The 12,491-nt window shown below is 42.3% G+C and overlaps 1 protein-coding gene across 1 annotated transcript in view; it reads right to left on the bottom strand.

Annotated features, from left to right (window-relative positions):
• Positions 1 to 12,491, bottom strand: part of CTBP1 (C-terminal binding protein 1) — a 767,834-nt gene that overhangs the window by 436,920 nt on the left and 318,423 nt on the right. The gene's annotated exons all lie outside the window — the stretch shown is intronic.

The raw sequence follows: 12,491 nt of genomic DNA, 5'->3' as shown, positions 1-12,491 counted from the left end.
GATGCGCTGGACATCTAATCTTACAGATACAACCGGCCCTTTTGAGGACAATCCTATTGCTGATGTGGCTCACGATGAAATTGAGTTTGACCCCCCTGCTCTAGGGTGTCTACTTTCAGAAAATATATAATGTTTTGGAGGTTTTAAGCAATCTTCAGGGCTAAAATGATTTTTTAAATGTGTGCAAAAAAAAAAAAATCACAAAATGGGCTCTGGCAGCAAAAAGATCAAAAGAACAAAGATGGGTGCCAGCTATGTGTACAGTCACTCATAGCATCTAAATTTCCTGCGGGCAGGTCCAGAAAAGACAAATTCTTGTTATGGTTTGATGAAGTTTGTACTTATTGTTTGCTATACAAGCTAAGCCTGTAAGCTGCTATGAGTCACGCTAAGTATAACAAAACATTTGAAGTTCTAATCCAGCCATAAGATTTAATTTAATTAATTTCATTTAAAGTGGTTGTAAACTCTCCAACTCAACTTCATCACATTGCAATCCCCATTGATAAACCTATTGATTGCTGCGTTTAAAAGTCTCCTTACTTGTTTTATCTTCTTGCAATCCGTCCCGTAATGTTTGATGATGTCACCGGCGCATGCGCTCCCCGTTCTTTGATTCACGGCGTGCTCTGTGTGCCATTCGTCTCCCCAGTGACAGCACGCCGTGTCCGCGATTTCTAGTGTATGCCGCCCAGCTATGAAGACTCATGAGACTGGTCATTCATTCACAGCTTCCAGGTTCTCCCCTTGTGACTGGGAGTAAACCAGGGCACCATAGAGACTCCAATAGCGGCAATCATCTGCAGCTTGCGCCACGACATACAGCCGCAAAACAAAGTAAATATAGCACATGGAAAATTTAAATATTCAATGACATGTATTAGGAACGAATCAATTTAGTTAATTTTTTTTTTTTACACACACGATCACGCATGCGCGAGATTACAGTGAGGAAACATGGAAGGAGGGAAATAATGTCAAAAGCAGAGTCAGAAAACAGTACTCAAGATAGCGCCACCTTATTTTGGAAGACACATTTTTCAGAAGTAGACATGTACAATTCGTTTAGTTCCCAATTAGTTTTTTAACGAATTTTGACAAATTCATTTACGAATTTCCTAATTTTTCAATTTCGGAAATTCCGAATTTCGAATTTCCGAATTTTTAAATTTCCGAATTTTCAAATTTCCGAATTTCGGAAATTCGAAAATTTGAAAATTCGGAAATTTGAAAGTCCGAATATTCGGATTTCCGAATTTTCTGAATTTTCTAATTTCCGAAAAAAGCAAAAAAATGAATGAAACGAAAACGAACACATTTTTTGTCAGTGCACATGTCTATTTAAAAGCTTCTAAATAGTAAGTAAGAAGTGATTATGCATACAGTATACTGTGTAATGATTGTAAACAAGTTTTTAAAACTAACTAGATGAAAAGCGCGATAGGGAATGCAGAGTTTACTTCCTCTTTAAAGATTTGAATAATTGAATTGAAGGATCTGTAATTCTGTTCAGCTGGTCTTGTCTACACAGGACAGACCGCACAGCAAAAATCATGCACCCCCCCAATGGCCTCCTTCAGATGGGCAGCTGGGGGGCAGTAAAAACAAACTCCCTTTGACTGCCCACTCGAATTGTAACAATTGTACAGCCTGATATGACACATGCCGTGGTCACTGCATTTTTAACTAGAGGTTAGGGCTGGGAGATTTTCTTAAAAAAAAAAAATCTTCGATTCTCTTAAAAAAAACTCGATTCACGATTCGAATCGAGTTTTTTTTTTTTTTTTGGAAATCACGCCAGTCCCGAGGCGCTGCGGGCATGAGCTTTTAGGCGAGGCCGTTGCTTCGGCCTAGTCCGTGGCGTCCAGCCTCGCGGACTAGGCCGAAGCCGCGGCCTCACCTAAAAACTCCTTGCCCGCAGTTCTTCAGGCCCGGCGCGGTGTCCGCGCCGGTCCGGAGGCGCTGCGGGCATGAGTTTTTAGGCGAGGCCACGGCTTCGGCCTAGTCCGCGCCGTCCGGCCGTAGCCGCGGACTAGGCCGAAGCCGCGGCCTCGCCTAAAAACTCATGCCCGCAGCGCCTCCGGACCGGCGCGGTGAAAAAAAAAAAAATCTAAAAAAATCGATTTGCTTAAATTTTGAATCGATTTGACCTCTCAACTCGATTCAAGATTTAAATCGATTTTTTTCCCAGCCCTACTAGAGGTGCAAAGTTTGACAGGCGGCATTGCGTGTCAAACTTGCCAATTGAGTTCAAAAGGGCCACACTGCAACCGCGAGCTGAACGCTCAGCTCGCAGTTGCCGCACAGTCTTGCAATGTAAAATTTTAAAATAAAACCTTTAAAAAAAGAAAGAAAAAAAAAAGGTCTTTAGGGGGGTGGCAGTAGCACCTCCTGAATACCTATCAGCTGCTATTATACCACCCTCTGAAAAGAGATTCTTAAAAAGCATTCTTTTGAACCACGTGCCGATGTTAATTTGACATTAAATACCGTTGTTATGGCAGCAGCTAGCCCGGTATTGTTTTGTACTGAGGGCGATTCTCTACGAGATAAAAGTGGTCCCAGTGGCAGATTCATTTCATGGGATCACTTTTAGAGATGGCGGGAGAAGTAGCCCCCCCTCCCCCCGCCGCTTTCATGTCTTTCCCAAGCTTACCAGGGCTGTCGGTAATCCTGGAGCCGATCTGAGCCCTCTGATGCTTGGAATGGGCAACAGGGAAAGCCTCTGATGCCTGGGCAGGAAGTTGAGTGAGGGCAAGATAGCCCCCACTCGGCTTAATGCCGTTGGAGGACTGGAGAGACGTCTGACATCACTTCCGCCTCTCGGGCTTAAAGGGATGTTTTTTTTTTTTTTGTAAAGTCAAAGTGTCATTTTTTTTTTTTTTTTTGCTTTTAAGGTTAATTGAGAGATCTGGAGTCTTTTTGACCCCAGATCTCTCAATAAAGAGGACCTGTCATGCTTATTTTTATTAAAAGGGATGTTTACATTCCTTGTAATAAAAATAAAAGTGATCAAAAACTAAATAAATAAAGGGACAGCGTAAAAATTTAAATTAAAATAAATCAGAAAAAAAAATTAATTATCCCTCTGTGCTCGCACGCAGAAGCGAATGCATATGTAAAGTGGCGCCCGTAAATGGTGTTCAAACCACACATGTGTGGTATCGCCACGAACAATAATTCTAGCACTAGACCTCCGATTTAACTCTAAACAGGTAAAAAAATTTAAAGCGTTGCCTATAGAGATTTTTCAGTACTGTCGTTTGCTGTCATTCCATGAGCATGCGCAATTTTTAAACATGACATGTTAGGTATCTATTTACTCGGCGTAACATTATCTTTCACATCCTACAAAACAATTGGGCTAGCGTTTGTGTTTTATTTTCTTTTAATTCATTAAAGCGGAGTTCCACACAAAAATGGAACTTCTGCTTTTCGGAACCCCCCCCCTCCGGTGTCACATTTGGCACCTTTCAGGGGGGAGGGGGGTGCAGATACCTGTCTAAGACAGGTATTTGCACCCACTTCCGGCATAGACTCCCATGGGAGTCTACGCCTCTTCCCGTCCCCACCGCGCTGTCTCCTGGGAAACACACAGCTCCCAGGAGAGAGCGGGGACCACTTACGATGCGCAGCGCGACTCGCGCATGCGCAGTAGGGAACCGGGAGGTGAAGCCGCAACGATTCACTTCCTGATTCCCTCACCTAGGATGGCGGCGGCAGCTGCCGAAAACCGAGCGGGTTCTCGGCGTTGCCTGCCAACATCGCTGGACCCTGGGACAGGTAAGTGGCCATGTATTAAAAGTCAGCAGCTGCAGTATTTGTAGCTGCTGGCTTTTAATATTTTTTTTTTTTGGCGGTGTGGGTGGACCCCCGCTTTAAAGTGTATTTTTTCCAAAAAAAATGGTGTTTCAAAGACCACTGCGCAAATACAGTGTGACATAACATTTTGCAACAATAGCCGTTTTATTCTCTAGGGTCTCTGCTAAGTAATTTTCTAGCAAAAAAATACAAATTTAAACTTATAAATAAAAAGTTCCCGAAAAGGCCTGGTCAGCAAGTGGTTAATATGAATCCATTAATTACATTTTTTTATCTGTCTGGCATTTATGAATACATTACTGCTACACAAACCCATTTTAAATTGATGTCATTAAAAATGACCTTTCTGTTTTAATCTACAGCTATTATAATTTTTCTAAAATGCTAAAATGTCAAATTTGTTTAACGTTAACCCCTTTCAGCCAGTGAGAGCTTGTTCATTAAATGTTCCTATCCCAGGAGGTGTTACATGGGCTTCTTCATCACTTGATCATTGTGATTGGCTGTCACAGTGATCACGTGATCAGGGGCCCATCCCACCGGCATCCCAATCAAATACATTGGCTGGGAGCTATTGATGACAGCACCATGGACACCGTGTAAGAACGCTCTCAGCATACAGTATCTCACAAAAGTGAGTACACCCCTCACATTTTTGTAAATATTTTATTCTATCTTTTCATGTGACAACACTGAAGAAATTACACTTTGCTACAATGTAAAGTAGTGAGTGTACAGCTTGTATAACAGTGTAAATTTGCTGTCCCCTCAAAATAACTCAACACACAACCATTAATGTCTAAACCGCTGGCAACAAAAGTGAGTACACCCCTAAGTGAGAATGTCCAAATTGGGCCCAAAGTGTCAATATTTTGTGCGGCCACCATTATTTTCCAGCACTGCCTTAACCCTCTTGGGCATGGAGTTCACCAGAGCTTCACAGGTTGCCACTGGAGTCCTCTTCCACTCCTCCATGGCGACATCATGGAGCTGGTGGATGTTAGAGACCTTGTGCTCCTCCACCTTCCGTTTGAGGATGCCCCACAGATGTTAGTGTTAGGGTTTAGGTCTGGAGACATGCTTGGCCAGTCCATCATCTTTACCTTCAGCTTCTTTAGCAAGGTAGTGGTCATCTTGGAGGTGTGTTTAGGGTGATTATCATGTTGGAATACTGCCCTGTGGCTCAGTCTCTGAAGGGAGGGGATCATGTTCTGCTTCAGTATGTCACAGTACATGTTGGCATTCATGGTTCCCTCAATGAACTGTAGCTCCCCAGTGCCGGCAGCACTCATGCAGCCCCAGACCATGACACTCCCACCACCATGTTTGACTGTAGGCAAGACACACTTGTCTTTGTACTCATCACCTAGCTGCCGCCACACACGCTTGTCACCATCTGAACCAAATAAGTTTATCTTGGTCTCATCAGACCACAGGACATGGTAATCCATGTCGTTAGTCTGCTTGTCTTCAGCAAACTGTTTGCAGGCTTTCTTGTGCATCATCTTTAAAAGAGGCTTCCTTCTGGGATGACTGCCATGCAGACCAATTTGATGCAGTGTGCGGCGTATGGTCTGAGCACTGACACGCTGACCCCCCCCCCTTCAACCTCTGCAGCAATGCTGGCAGCACTCATACGTCTTTTTCCCAAAGACAACCTCTAGATATGACGCTGAGCACGTGCACTCAACTTCTTTGGTCGACCATGGCGAGGCCTGTTCTGAGTGGAACCTGTTCTGTTAAACCGATGTATGGTCTTGGCCACCGCGCTGCAGCTCAGTGTCAGGGTCTTGGCAATCTTCCTATAGCCTAGGCCATCTTTATGTAGAGCAACAATTCTTTTTTTCAGATCCTCATAGAGTTCTTTGCTATGAGGTGCCATGTTGAACTTCCAGTGACCAGTATGAGAGAGTGAGAGCGATAACACCAAATTTAACACACCTGCTCCCTATTCACCAATGACACCTTGTAATACTAACAAGTCACATGATACCGAGGAGGGAAAATGGCTAATTTGCCCGATTTGGATTTTTCACTTAGGGGTGTACTCACTTTTGTTGCCAGCGGTTTAGACATTAATGGCTGTGTGTTGAGTTATTTTGAGGGGACAGCAAATTTACACTGTTATACAAGCTGTACACTCACTACTTTACATTGTAGCAAAGTGTCATTTCTTCAGTGTTGTCACATGAAAAGATGTAATAAAATATTTACAAAAATGTGAGGGGTGTACTCACTTTTGTGAGATACTGTAGAACAGCGACACCAGCTGTATGAATATATCTGGCACCTTGGTGTTAACTTAAAGCCCACCGCTGTGCTTCTACATACATGCATACAGCTGGCATTAACCCTTTCACTGCCAGAGCTGTTTTTGTGTTTTTTGCACACGTTTAAAAAATCATTTTAGGCCTGAAGATTACACAAGATCCCCAAACATTCTATATTTTCTATATTCTATATTTTCTGAAAGCAGACACCCTAGAGAAATAAATAGTGGTAGTTCCAATTTTTTATGTCACACGTTATTACCGCAAAAGAAATGCAAAATTTCGATTAAAAACTCACTAAAGTGAATTATAGGGCAAACAAACGCAACAAACTAAATGTAATATTTACTCAATTTATTTAATATAATTTTTTAGTAAAATATAAAAGACAAGATTGCACTGAGTAAATAGATACCCAATATGTCAAACCTTAAATGTGTGTGTGCCTGTGAAATGGCAACAAACTTTAGTACCCTATATTTTCTATAGGCAACGCTTCAAAAGCCCCCTATAGGTATCAGTTTAGTGTTATGGAGGAGGTCTTGTGTTAGAATTATTGCTCTCACTCCGGCGTGTGTGGCAATATGTAACATGTCTATCGCAATCTACATTTTCACGTGTAGGTGCCCCCCGATGCCTGAGTTTACGTTCATACGTGCATATATGTGGGGGGCCTCAAAATTTTATTTGGGGGGGGGGATTTATGTGCTTGGGTGTAATTTTTTTTTTTTTTTTTTTTTACAAAAAAAAATTTAAACATTTTTTTTAATTAAAGCGGACCTTTGGATAGTAAACATTTTTTTTTCTGCCAGTAAATACCTTATACAGCCCACTTCCTGTTTCTTGTCTGGTCATTAGCCTAGGCTTATGATATCATGCACAGCTCTCTCTTTCACTCTTGTGAGAGTTTGCCAGGAAGGGAGGGGGGAATGAGTAATAAACGGGCCAATAAGAGCTGCAGAGCTGGAGGTGTGCCTCTGTGCGTCTGTGTAAATCCAGGAAGTGAACAGGCAGCAGCTTCAACTGCCCACAGTTAAAATGACTGCAGCCAGACTCAGAGGAGGGAGATTTCTGCAGCATATTTGGCAAGTACAGAATCACAGTATATATAAAATAATATGCAAAGTGGTTGGAGGGAAGTTTCAGAATGGCAAAGGTGTTTTTATTACAAATTATGTGAGCAGACTGCAGTTCCTCTTTAACTTTTTGTTTTTCATCACATAGGGGACATAAAGTCCCTTATGTGATGATTTTTAGGTTCCCTTTAATGAGACATGCAGGGTCTAAAAGACCCTGCATGTCTCCTTTGGGCTCCACTGAATGTTTTGCAATTCAGATCGCACCAGGGGTTCTGTTAAAAGAGCCAACTCGTTGAAATCTCCAACCACGTCACTTCCGGTAACTCTCCAGCATCAGTAATTGGACATTTCGACCAGTTTGCTGTTCTGACACAACACCGTCAGTGTACACAATCTGGTACGCAACGAGTTGGATGTTTTGATAGAACAGCGGCTAAGGAGGAAAAAAGTTGTTGCCGCCTTGGAGGCGGCCATGTTGTTGGTTACTAGCAGGAAGACTAATAATGTCCACTCATTATATTGTCTACCAGAGTGTATACGCTGCCGGTGTTTTGGCAAACCAGCCAAGTTGTCGAAATGTCCAGTTGCTGATAAAGGAGAGTCTGGCTAATGGACGGACCTAGCAGCGAAAGGGTTAAAGCAATATGAAGCCCAAAATCAAACATTTCTTATATTGCAGCTTACCAATTCATAGATGTGATGGCTGCATTAGTTTTCATTTTTATGCTTTCTTCTATTTTCATCTGGTGATCCAGCCAGCGACTTGCTGTCTTTCACAAGCTCAAGCTCTCCAGCAGAATGTATCAGTTTACATGGATGAGACAAACCACTTACAGTGCCACCGGCAGGGGCAATGATATGAAATGATAAGCATTTATTTACTCATGCCAAATGTTTATCCCAAAAGGAAAAAATGTTTGCTGTAAATGATTATGAAGTGTAAGCTGGAGTTTGGCTTCAATTTGTGTATCTAAATCTGCTAATACATTTACCACTCCCCTCCTTCCAGACTAACAATGCTGCTGTCTGCTGTGTCTCCTGTGCTCCTTCCTAATGCCGCATAGTTTATCTCAGTGGGAGTAATTGTGCCCCGTAATTTGTGTCACTGAGAGGAATTGTGCCCCATCATTGGTGTCATTGGGCCCAATTATTGGTGTCATTGGGAGAAATTGTGACCCATCATTGGTGTCATTGGGAGAAATTGTTCTCCATCATTAGTGTCAGTAGGTGGAATTGTACCCCGTCGTCGGAGTCACTGAGGAGGAATTGTTCCCCATCATTGGTGTCACCCATTATTGCTGTCATTTTAAGAAATAGTACCCCATTGTTGGTGTCATTGGGAGGAATTGTGCCCTATCATTGGTGTCATTGGGGCCCCATTATTGGTGTCGTTGGGAGAAATTGTGACCTATCATTGGTGTCATTGGGGGAGAATAGTGTACCATCTTTGGTGTAAGTGAGAGGAATTGTGTCCCTTTATTGGTGTGAGTGGAGGGAAATTATATCCCATTGTTGGTATCAAAGGATGAAGCAGTGCCCCATGGGCCGCATAAAAGCAAGAAAAGGGCCGCATCTGGCCCCCGGGCTGCAGTTTGGAGACTGCAATGAACTTGTCTAAGATCCTTGCAACATATAGCATGATATGACACATGTAAAGAGTCTGAAAGGCTGCACACCCAAATAACAAAATGTTGTAGAAAAAGAAGAATTTTCCCCAGTGGGGTTTTTTAGCAGCAATTGTGAGTCAGTAAATTTGTAAAAGTATAATAATTTTATTATCAAAAAAAGCAAATAGACAATATAAACACTTGAGTTAAAACATGAGCTCTGGGTATATACAATGCGAGACTAGTACATTAGAAAAGGGAAAAAATCACAATATTGGCAATACCATAAAGGTTGAAAAAAGGGTAAGATTATCTAATCCTGCAACCTACAATCATTGAATTGTGGTTGTGCTGTCCGATGTTTGGAACAAAGCCCCAATGCATTTCGACCTATATATTTATGGTCTTCCTCAGGGGGTTCATATGTTTCTATAATTACATCAAAAGACAGTTTTCAATCATATGAAATATATGACTCACAATTACTGCTAAAAACCCCACGGGGAAAATTCTTCTTTTTCTACAACAGATCCTTGCAACATATATACTTGTTCAGGAAAGGATTTTTGCCTCGATAGATGGGGCGTTTCAAACTTCCAAATAAAATATGACTACATATATACATCAAGGATAATTTGCTGTAGCAAGGGACTTTCAATTTATGATGTGGCACCATAAAACAAACCAAATTCTAAATGTTACAAAGTTTATTGTACAAATCTAAAAGCATTACAAAACGTCATGCCAAACAGCAATGGGTTCATATAAAGGCATCCCGTTTGTAGATTCTCCAATCTACTTCTTCCGTTTCAATATGTGTCGAGAAGTCATCCCACCCAACATGTCTGTGAAGGTTCTCGTATATCCAGGTCAGGACAGCCAACCCCCTTAAGTTAAATTTACACAACACAAGAAATGTACAGACAGGGTCAATTTTTTTACTAACAAGACCCATACAATTTACTGACAGAGATACATTTTTTACTAACACTTCAAAAATGAGCCAAAATTACAGTTTCCATTGTAAATATCAATATGTAAGCTACAAATGTAGTGCAATTAGAAATGCGTTTAAGGTAAAATTATTTCTCCTTTTACACAAATGTCAGGTTAATATAACCCAGCACAGAGTTTTCCCTTACATGAGAGTCTGCGGGATTCCTCCGTACAGTGCAAGGGAGAACTCTGCAGACCCTGATGTAAAGGGGAATGCTGCAGACTTTGGTGTAAAGGGGAACTTTACACCAGAGTCTAGATCATAATATAAGGTGGTCTTTGGTCACCAGGGCCCCCCTTACATCCGAAGCCGGCCCACTGTATTTTTTTTCGGGCGGCCGCTGTCTGTAACGGACATTTACGGACAGTTTGTCAATCGCCCAAAATTTACAAACTGCCTGTAAATTCACAGACGGTTGGCAACCCTGATCCATGTCATGGTATATCTAGTAGTAGTTAATCACATTCAGCTGGACTTGTTTTGCAATGTTGAAGACAAGACATTTCTTCAGTTCCAATAAGTGTCAGGAAGATAACCCAACATTAATATCAACACCTTAATCCTCAGAAACATTAATCCAGTCACATGGATCGGGTAGATGTGGATTGTCCAAGAACAGAATGGGGGGTGTGAAAATTGTGTAACCACCCTGTTCTAGTTACATAGTTCCACTATTGAAATCATGATGTATGCATTGTTGTTAATCATTTGCAATACATGTCTAAAGGTATGAATTGTTAAATCTATAGTAAAAACAGAAACATAAAATACAATGGGTCCTCCTGCAGGTTTAAGTCATAATGTACTTTTATGCACCGCCAACTAGCACATCATGACAGACTTACCTGTACATGGAGCCCTCCAGCGCAGTGCTGCCACTTTCACTCTGTCTTCCTTTTGGGTTCATGAGCTCCAGCTGTATGAATGGCCAGGGCCACGATGATGTCACTCCTGCCCATTCAAGTGGGATCCTTCAGCTTTGGCACAGAGCTCTGAAGGTCCGGCACAGTATGCCACCCCTTCAGAGTGCATGCGCCGGTGACATCACTGGCTGCATGTTGTGTATCTCCTAAACAGTGCAAGTTTAGGAGATACTCACTGTATCTACAGGTAAGCCTTATTATAGGCTTACTCATAGCTACAAGTTCAAAAGTGGAGTTTAATTCCACTTTAAATTGTTGGAGTAGAGATGGAAGACAGATTTTCGAAGTCCTCCATGCCTGTTCAGAGGTGATTGCTCCAGTTTGACGTAGATAGCCTTTTGCAAACCAGTTATCCTCTCTCCGTCCAACTGTGCACCTCACTGTCCTCAAAAGAATGTTCCCTTTCCTGAAGGTATCTATCTCCTTTCAAGTTGTGCTTTGAAGGATGGCATTTTTAGGACAGATAGGCTGGCCACCAAGTTTTCAAATGACAGGTGTCTTACATCTACAGGTTGCTCGACACCTTCCATTGCCTGCATGTCATGGTCTGGAGTGAGGCTCAGAGGCCAGTGGCTATAGCAGCAGAGCAGATATTCACACAGGTCACCCTGGCTGATGACACAGGTTCACCTGAGGTGCAGGGTCTAAGCACTAACCGGTATTCACCAGAGCTCCTGATGGTGGAGATGGGCTTTGCTACATGTTAGTACCAGGTTGCGGTCCTCAGGATAGCCCCACCAGAAGGTAAGCAAGCCAGGGTCCAGTAGCAGATGTAGCAGTTAGGGATCAAGCAGAAGCGAAGTCGAGAAACAAGCCAAAAGTCGGTAACAAATAGTTGAAGGTTGGGATTCAGCAGAAGCGTAGTCGAGGAACAAGCCAAATGACGATAATGAATGGTAGTGAAGATACGGTCAGCAGCAGGACAGACAGGAGCAAGATATTGGCTAGTGAAGGCACAATATTCTGGCGACCAGGAAGTGCAGTGACATTGTTTAAATCAGGAAGTTCATGGAAGGAGCAAAGAGTTCAAGGTTCAAGGCAAACAAGATTTAAGACAAGATCATTCAAGGAATTGTCTAAGAAACCATCCAGCATTCCAGGTGGCTCAGCAAGCAGAGTCACCGCCAGACACAGCAGAGGTCCCAGGTTCAAGCCCAGATCCTAACAGTCCTCCCAGGATGTCCCCTGGACATCTTAGGGTCAGGTTTCTGAGGAAACCTCTGGTGGAAATCCCTTGTTAATCTAGGGGCATGAACATTCTCTTCAGGCTCCCAAGAATATTCTTCTGGCCCATATCCTTCCCATTGAACCAGATATTGCAATTTGTTCCTAGAGATCCTTGAGTCAAGAATTTTTCCCACCACAAATTCTTCTTCACCCTGTACCTCAACAGGTGGAGGAAGAGGATGAATTCTTCCAGAAAAAGGATTTTCATGAAACGGTTTGAGTAGCGATATATGAAAAACAGGGTGAATCTTCACATTGTCAGGAAGTTTTAGGCAAAAAGTGACTGGGTTGATTTGAGCAGAAATCTCAAAAGGTCCCACAAACTTTTGACCCAACTTAGCACATGGAACCTGAATCTTCACATTTTTGGTAGATATCCAAACTTTGTCACCTATTTGAAAGGTATGAATAGCACTATGATGTCTATCAGCTGCCTTCTTGTAATATTACTGCACCTCCTTCAATGTATCTGTCAATTTCTCCTGGATCTCCTGTAATGAAGTTAGTCTGTTGGTAACAGCAGGAATTGGAGTTGAGATAGGGAGATCAGGAATAAAAACTGGATG

The sequence above is a fragment of the Aquarana catesbeiana genome, linkage group LG01 (assembly GCF_042186555.1).
Source record: "Aquarana catesbeiana isolate 2022-GZ linkage group LG01, ASM4218655v1, whole genome shotgun sequence".
NCBI classification, from domain to species: domain Eukaryota; kingdom Metazoa; phylum Chordata; class Amphibia; order Anura; family Ranidae; genus Aquarana; species Aquarana catesbeiana.
Note: the sequence above shows the minus strand (reverse complement) of the source record. Positions and strands in the feature narration are given on the sequence as shown.